Source organism: Amblyomma mixtum, chromosome 10, assembly GCF_055824585.1.
Source record: "Amblyomma mixtum isolate Tamu chromosome 10, ASM5582458v1, whole genome shotgun sequence".
Taxonomy (NCBI): Eukaryota; Metazoa; Arthropoda; class Arachnida; order Ixodida; family Ixodidae; genus Amblyomma; species Amblyomma mixtum.
Window position 1 is genome coordinate 69,500,932 of NC_143021.1, and position 7,213 is coordinate 69,508,144.

The 7,213-nt window shown below is 53.4% G+C and overlaps 1 long non-coding RNA gene across 1 annotated transcript; it reads left to right on the top strand.

The window, feature by feature from the left end:
- Positions 1-341: 341 nt before the first annotated feature.
- Positions 342-7,008, top strand: LOC149326055 (uncharacterized). Its single transcript, XR_016286474.1, has 3 exons — positions 342-1,863; positions 5,254-6,329; positions 6,726-7,008. It is a non-coding gene; the product is annotated as an uncharacterized LOC149326055 (long non-coding RNA).
- The last annotated feature ends 205 nt before the right edge of the window (positions 7,009-7,213 follow it).

Sequence of the window (7,213 nt, forward strand, 5' to 3'; positions counted from 1 at the left end):
GCTCGGTACGCATTCCGCCAAAGCTGCAACACAGCTAGGCGCTGCGCTCCTGCTCTACATCGGAGCCCGGACGTTCACTAAAAAGCACCGCTGGTTGGCAGTCTGGTAACTGTGGAGGGCCCATTTCCCAAGAGTCAGTGCGCAAAAGGGCCCTACGGCAGCGGCGTCAGAGGAGGATGGCTTGCAGAGGCTGAGCGCACTCTCTCCTAGTTTTCTTTCCTCCATGGGTTGCACGATGTGCGAGCGATAACCTGTCTGGCGGCGTCACATTTCATCGCTTCAGCGCGACACCTGAGGCGAGGACGAAGGAAAAAGGCACAGCGAGAACTGACTGCCTAAAAATAGCGTTGGTGGTCGGCACTCGTAGTGTCATCTTTCTTCGTTCTCGTGTCGGGTGTCGCGCTGAAGCGTCGCGGCGTTCAGCAGTTTATTTTTCCCGCCAAGCAGCACGTGACGCTGACGTCACTAAAACACGTGACTTCGACGTCACATTTTTGTTTTAATTATGACGTCACTTTTTAGTTGTCCACGCATTTCGAAGACGGCGCTGGCTGCGCACCATGAGCCGCCATGTTTTGAACATATGGGCTTCTATGCAGCCTACGCTACCATGTTGTACGATCACTTTTGCTGCTGGCGCATAGAGGAAGATATTGGTAAAGAGCGGACACTCGGCGAAATCTGGCCCCAGGAAATGACGCGCAATCCTCCTCCTCCAATAGATAATCTGCCGCCTCCAGGATGGCGCCACCAGTCTCTAAACGCGCGCGCGCGGGCGGGTAGCCGGCGCGGCGGCTCAGACCCATCCGAGCAGCAGACAATGGCCGCATTTGTTTTTCCAGTCCCGGACTACTTGCTGGCAGGTCTCGGCTTCCGCTCGGACAGGAAAAGCGTCATGGTCACATGACCTACTTGCCATAGGCTGCTTTCGAACACGGCGCCAGAGCCGGGCTCCCCCTCGGTTACCGTACAAGGACGCTGTCATCTGCTAGCAGACGATGCAAGCCACGGCCACTACGACGCCGAAGCAACGCCGTGCGCTCGATCATGATACTGAGTCGATTTAAAGACTGTACTGTCAGCTTAGCGTAGGTGCATTACAGAACTCAGCTTCGGAGGTATGCTCGCCGCTACTGCTTGCGGCGAAGTTCGCACAAAGTAGCCCAACTCGTTGCGGAAAGGCGGATAGACGAAAGCCTCCGCAAAAATGTTGACAACAAGCTCTATAGCTGCTCCAGTATACGAGTGGTTCACCTGCGATGCTTTCAGGTAAGCGTACAGACAGCATGTGGCAAAACAAGCGAACAAGAACCTCTTGACGACACGAGCTAACAATACGCGCTCGCAGCTCCGAACGCGCGTCCGTGTGCGGTGGATTTCAAGAAAATAAACGAAGATGCAAGAACAAAAAGTCTTGCGATGGCTCAGAGAGGAGCTACGGAGCTCATATGAAGGTTTAACGCATGATATCGACCTCCAGGAACACGAAAAGCACTCAAAATGCACACGGAGTCTAACTTAATATGGCTGCCAGCGCGGCGCGCAGCTATCGTCTGCTGCCTTCTCAGCAGCCCCAAGCAGCCCGCGGACTGCCATAGGCTAAAAACGAACGCGTTGCTATGGCGATGCAAGCAGGTGGGCGGAGCTTTCGGGCTGCCCGAGAAAAACAAATACCGGACTCGAGTCCGGAAGTAGTCCCGGACAGTCCGGGACTGAAAAACAAATGCGCCCAATGGAGCATCGTGGGGGCAGTTTTGTGCGCGTGGAAGCGTGCGGCGTATTTGTTCGTGCGGGCAGACCGCAATGTTTTTCGTCTCTCTTGCCCTTCGACGCAGAACTCCTCCTGTTTATGACGGCGGCAAGGTGAGAAATGTTCATTTGTGGAAGTACGCTGTATTCCATGAATTTAGGCGGCCGCGCCGGCCGCCGTTGCCTGTCTGCAGTTCGTGAGGCGGCGCGCTCGCTCTGTGGCGAGCCGGCTGTTGTTCACGGCATTCTTGCAGTTTGTGACAACGTCAAGGAAGGAATGTTTTGTTTTTGCAAAAGTACGCTACATTTCAAGCACTTTATGCAAAATTACGCTGCATTTCGACATTTCGAGCACTCTAGCTTAGTACGCCGGCGCAGTTGTGAAGGGCGCGCGCACGCTGTGTCATGCTATGCCGTGGCGGGAGCGGCGGGAGGAATGATGCTGCATGATGCAGCCTCGCCGGTCGGTGCGTAGAAACAAAAAAAAAAACCTCCCCACGGCCTGTGGCCCGACGCGGTGTGCCTAGCGGTTAGTTTTGCTAGGTTTCGCGCTTTCTCGGGACGTCACGTTTTTGTATGGCCCCCGACAATATGTAACTTCTTTTGGGTGACATTTGTCTGTGTAAGGTTAAAATGTACTTTTTTGAAAGTGGGCGAACGGCGAAGACGACCGCTCCCGCGCCGCAAGTACGGGACCGTAGTTTTCACGACTGGTGGAAAAAAAAGATGACGCACGAAAAGCTCAAAAACCTTACTCTTGTAGTACGTATGTATGTATGTACTATCGGGGACAAAAGTGGTATACTCCACGCGGCGGGAGCCGGAGCAAAGGAAAACTGCGTTGCAACGCCACCTACAGGCGCAATCTCGGACCCAGATAACCAATCTGTGACCTTTATTATCAGCAGGCATGTCGCTTGGCTCGTTTGTTTCAAAAATGCGCTGCTTCCACGGCAAGTTAGCCACGCGCGCGCGGGCGTTTGATCGCATCATGACGGTGCGAACGCCGGCTCAGGAGCCATATCTCGAACGCGCGTTGTTAAAAAGAAGACACAAAATGAAAAGACGGCCACCAGATTGCTACTGCTGCGGCGCCGCTCGACATTTTGGCGAGCAAAAGCACGAAACATTGAAACGAGTCAAAAAACATGCCTGCTGATAATAAAGGTCACAGATTGGCTGTCTGGGTCCGAGATGCCGCCTGCAGATGGCGTTGAAACGCAGTTTTCCGTTGGTCTGGCTCCGGTCGCGTGGAGTATAGGCTCCCAAAGCATCGCCGGGTGGCGCTGCTGCGCCTGATGGGCAGCGCCATCTATGGGAGAAAAGTAAAAACTGGGGCGCTGCTCGCTGCTCGCGCTGCTTTCACCACGCTTCTTTGCACGCGCGCTTTCTTGCACGTGCGCGCGCCAGCGCTGTCGCGATATGTCGCCTGCATGAGTCACAATACGATCGTTCAGACTGACGCGCAGTACTGCAATGCAAACTTAATTAAAGGAGGGAAACTGATTAGTCGCGTCTACTGTGTGGAGCAGACGATCGACGATGAGGAGGCCCATTTGACTGTACAATGCGTTTCTCGAGTGAGTATTAACGTCGTACTGTATGACATGTAACTAGAGGTAAGTCCCCTGTATAATTATGTGCTCGAAATATGCGAAGTACTATCAGCTCTGCAAAATAAAGCGAGACACTTGTTGATCGTAGTTGTCAGTTGTTGCATGCGATGCGCAGGGCGATCCACTTACGTGCGAGTCGAAAGGACATGCGACCAGGCAACAGTTCGTCAACATTCTACTCCACCTTGGGGGAACCCCCTAAACATTTGACCACCATTGTTCACACTTGCAAGTGCGACCTGCGGGTCGCCTTCTCGCTTGAAACGAAAACTCTCCGGAATAACATTGCTTGCGTGCTTTCGAGAATTTCGTCTGCTTTGACCGCGTCTCCTGTACTCGCGCTCGGTGCGATTCGCAATGCACTACGGCGACCAGGAGGATGTCGTGACGGTATTGATGTGCACCGCAGTCGTATAAGCGTCATGATGACAGCGACAGCGGCGCTCTTCTCAGGGCCGGCCTGCCGCCGCCGTCAGAAAAATACGGTAATATTGTTTGTTCGCGTTCATACCAAACCCTGGAGTAGAGCAACGTCAAAAATGAATCATTTTTGAGGATCGTTGGCCAATACCGAGCTGCTGGTAGAAGTGATAACTGCGATACAAGCATATTTCTTTTCCAAAGCCGCTTTGCTGATGCCCAGTGCTGCTCGCTTGTTGTCACCTGGCTCCGCAGTTAAAGGCATCACGGAAATCGATCACGTCTTTGTTTTATTATGTGACGGTGAGCATAGTAAAACGGTGACGCGAGTAGCACCTTTATTACAGCGCTGGCCAGTTCCGAAGTGCCCTCAGCTGCAGCATCGATGCGAAAAGGTTAGGCTTAGCGACGACTACGGCAGCGAGGGAGCAGCGCAGCTCGTCGCCCGGCGTGGCCGCGGGCGACGTCGTTGCCGAAAGCTCGACTGTCCGCGGACGGCGTCATTGCCAAAAGCTCGACTGTCCCGCCGATTAGTTCAGCGGCTTGCGACTCGCAGTCGCAAGGCTGGAAAATCGAGCAGCGAGCGACTTGCCTGCGCGTCGTCTGCCACTTTTTTCGTGGATGGTAGGGACAGACTCACTGGCTCTCCGAAGAGCGCGGCCGCATACTCGCGTGTTCGCGGTAAGAGTGGATCACCGTGTACATACGCTTTGGTTTTTACATTACGGCCTTCGTACTACCTCCTTTTTTCTTCGCCGAGACCGCGTCTGTCAACGCGAAGATTGCGCCTCGCGCGACTCTCCCGTCGCGCGTGCACACAAAGCTAGCAGGGCGTCTGCTACGGCGCCGCCCCGAGTTTCCGCTGCTCGCCGCTGCGGCGCTGGCGTCGCGCTCCCAAACTTGAGCTTGGGTTCCCTATACCACTTTTGTCCGTTATCTGCGCTCGTGGAAACGCACATTTCGCCCGTGCATTGACAACACAGAGATGCGCTTTTGAAAACCGGCAAAAAAAGGCAACGCGTCGGGCTTTCTAAACTCCAAAGAGCTTGAAAACCAAGAACTGTTGCGCCGATAGTTTAGTTTTCTATGCTTCTTAAAACATACGTTGCACCCGTGTATTTCTCAGTGCTCCTAACACATTGTGTACTTCTGGTTCGTAGTCCGTGTTGTGCCCGTCTTTGTACGAAATATTCTCGAACAAACCGCGTACTCTGCTGTCCACATAGGTTTTAGAAGGTAGACAATAACGTCGGGGAATGTAGAAATGCTTGCAAAAAGCTGATTGGTATCTGCCGTGTAGTAGGGTCTGTGTATTGTACTTTGCGCAACGACGTTCAGCACGAGAGTTTCGCAAAAACATGTTGACTCCGCTCGTAATTTCGTTCCCTCGCCGCTTTCGCACCTTTTCACTGTTTACAGAGTTACAATATAAGGAGACTGAGAATGACCGTACTTGCGAATTTTTCAGGTGATGCCACCCGTCGGCAACACCTGCTGTGTGCCGTGGTGCCGCAACACGATCACCTTGAGCAGGAGGCCAGGAACCATCTTCCGCATCCCACGGCTTTGTTTATGTTGCACAAAATAAATGTTCTCATTTCACACAAAACCTGGTGTCTTTTGTGGAGTGCTAATATTTGGCAAAGGCTGTGATGCAGCTGCGTTCATGGCTGGTCAAAAGCACTCGAAATCTATTTAATTATACGCTGCCAACGGCGCAGCGGGGCGCGGCGTATGCTAACATTCAAACCGCGTGCCCGTGAAACCGGAACCGGAAGTCGTCCCAGGCAGCGAGGCGCAGCGCATGCAGGCATTCAAACTGCGCGCGCCTGAAACCGAAACCGGATGTTATGAGACTCCGCCCGCTTGGTGCGCTGCAGTCAAATGGGCCGCTCGGTCCAGAAGCGTTTGCGGGACGGCAGGCTGGAAACGCTGATTGGTTGATGGGATGCGCTTCTCCGTGACGTTTTTTGACTTCGCCCTCGTTCTCAACCGGACGTGGCGTCAGCGCGCCTTTCTCGACCTCTCCCTAGAGCGCCTGGGGAATCGCTAGGTGCACCCGCCGCGCGTGCGTGGTGAGCGGGCATGCCGCATTCGTTTCGTGATCCTCGGCGCGCTCGTTTCGAGGCGTGTGCAGCTATGGCGTTCGTGCGTGGTGCGCTCGGCGGCGACAGCCAGCTGAAATTTCTGTGCAGTTTTTGCTTGCGGCTTTCGCCGTTTCCCCAGGAGCACGTGGCTAGTGTCGTGCTCGTATTTAAAGTTTTTGCCGCGGCACTACAAGGATCCGCATCAGGCGCGCTTTGAGGACCGCCGTTTGACAGCTACGCTGACGCGCTTGTCGGGGGTGCGCATTCTCAACCCTGAGGTAAGGACTGAACTACATTGTCGCAAGTTTTCTCGTGCATTGAGGACTCACCAAATTGCGGTGCTTGTAACGAAACTTTTTTTTTTTTTTGCAGCGTCGTTCCCTGGATATGCTTCTCGGAAGCCGATGTCATTGTTCGCCGCGGACGCTGGGCCTACTGCTCGCGCCGCCACGCCGCTGTAGGTTGACGTTGAAGAGCTGCTCCAAACGGCCCTTTTCAGGGCCGCTTCATTGCTTCCTGGAAGATTGCGGGCATCAATCTCGCGGCCGTGTTCCCTCTTTTTGTCGAAATCGGCGCCAGACATCAGAACCCGCGCTAGGCCTCGTTGCAGGGTTAAACGAGTGCAGTGTGGCTTTAGAGAAGTTATGACTTGCGCTTAGTCTATCTATATCATTCATTCAGTGCAGTGTGCCTTTGCTTCTTTAGCGACTTCTCACGCCTTGTCGAAATCGGATTTAAAGCTCACGCCACGCCTCGTTGAATGGGTTAACCGAGTGCAGCGCCTAGCTTTGTTTTTGTGTTCTAACCTGTAAGCAGTGCACCTTTCTTCGCTCCTTACTTTTGTTCTTTTCAGTCGTTTCCTGAATCCGTCGAAAGAGCCAGGCTTGCCGGATGGTTGTTCGCCGTGAATGGAACCACGAGGCGATCGCATCTGCATACACAGCACGACTTTGTTCCCTCGTGTTTTTTTTTACCAAGGATTGCTTCGACAGCTCGTGCAAAACGAGGACTGCGCACGCCGTGTCGTCGCTGCTTAGTGAAGAGGCACAAAACGGATGTCGTCCTTACTAAAGGCCCTTCTCGGGGCCACCTCAGTGTTTCCTGGCAGACCACGCGCTTTCCGCCCTGTGCACATGTTCCCCTCATTTCCAATCATTTGTAAGTTGCATATCAATGAATTAATAAATCAGTCAATGCACTTTATTTACCAGAAAAATCTGGCTGGTCACTCTGGGCTAAAAGCTGTGCACACAGCTTGACAAGGCCCAGGGGACCATTAGATGACAGTTTTGAACGTAGGAAAAACAAGTTGGTACTTTAAAAGAACATGGAAAGTACACC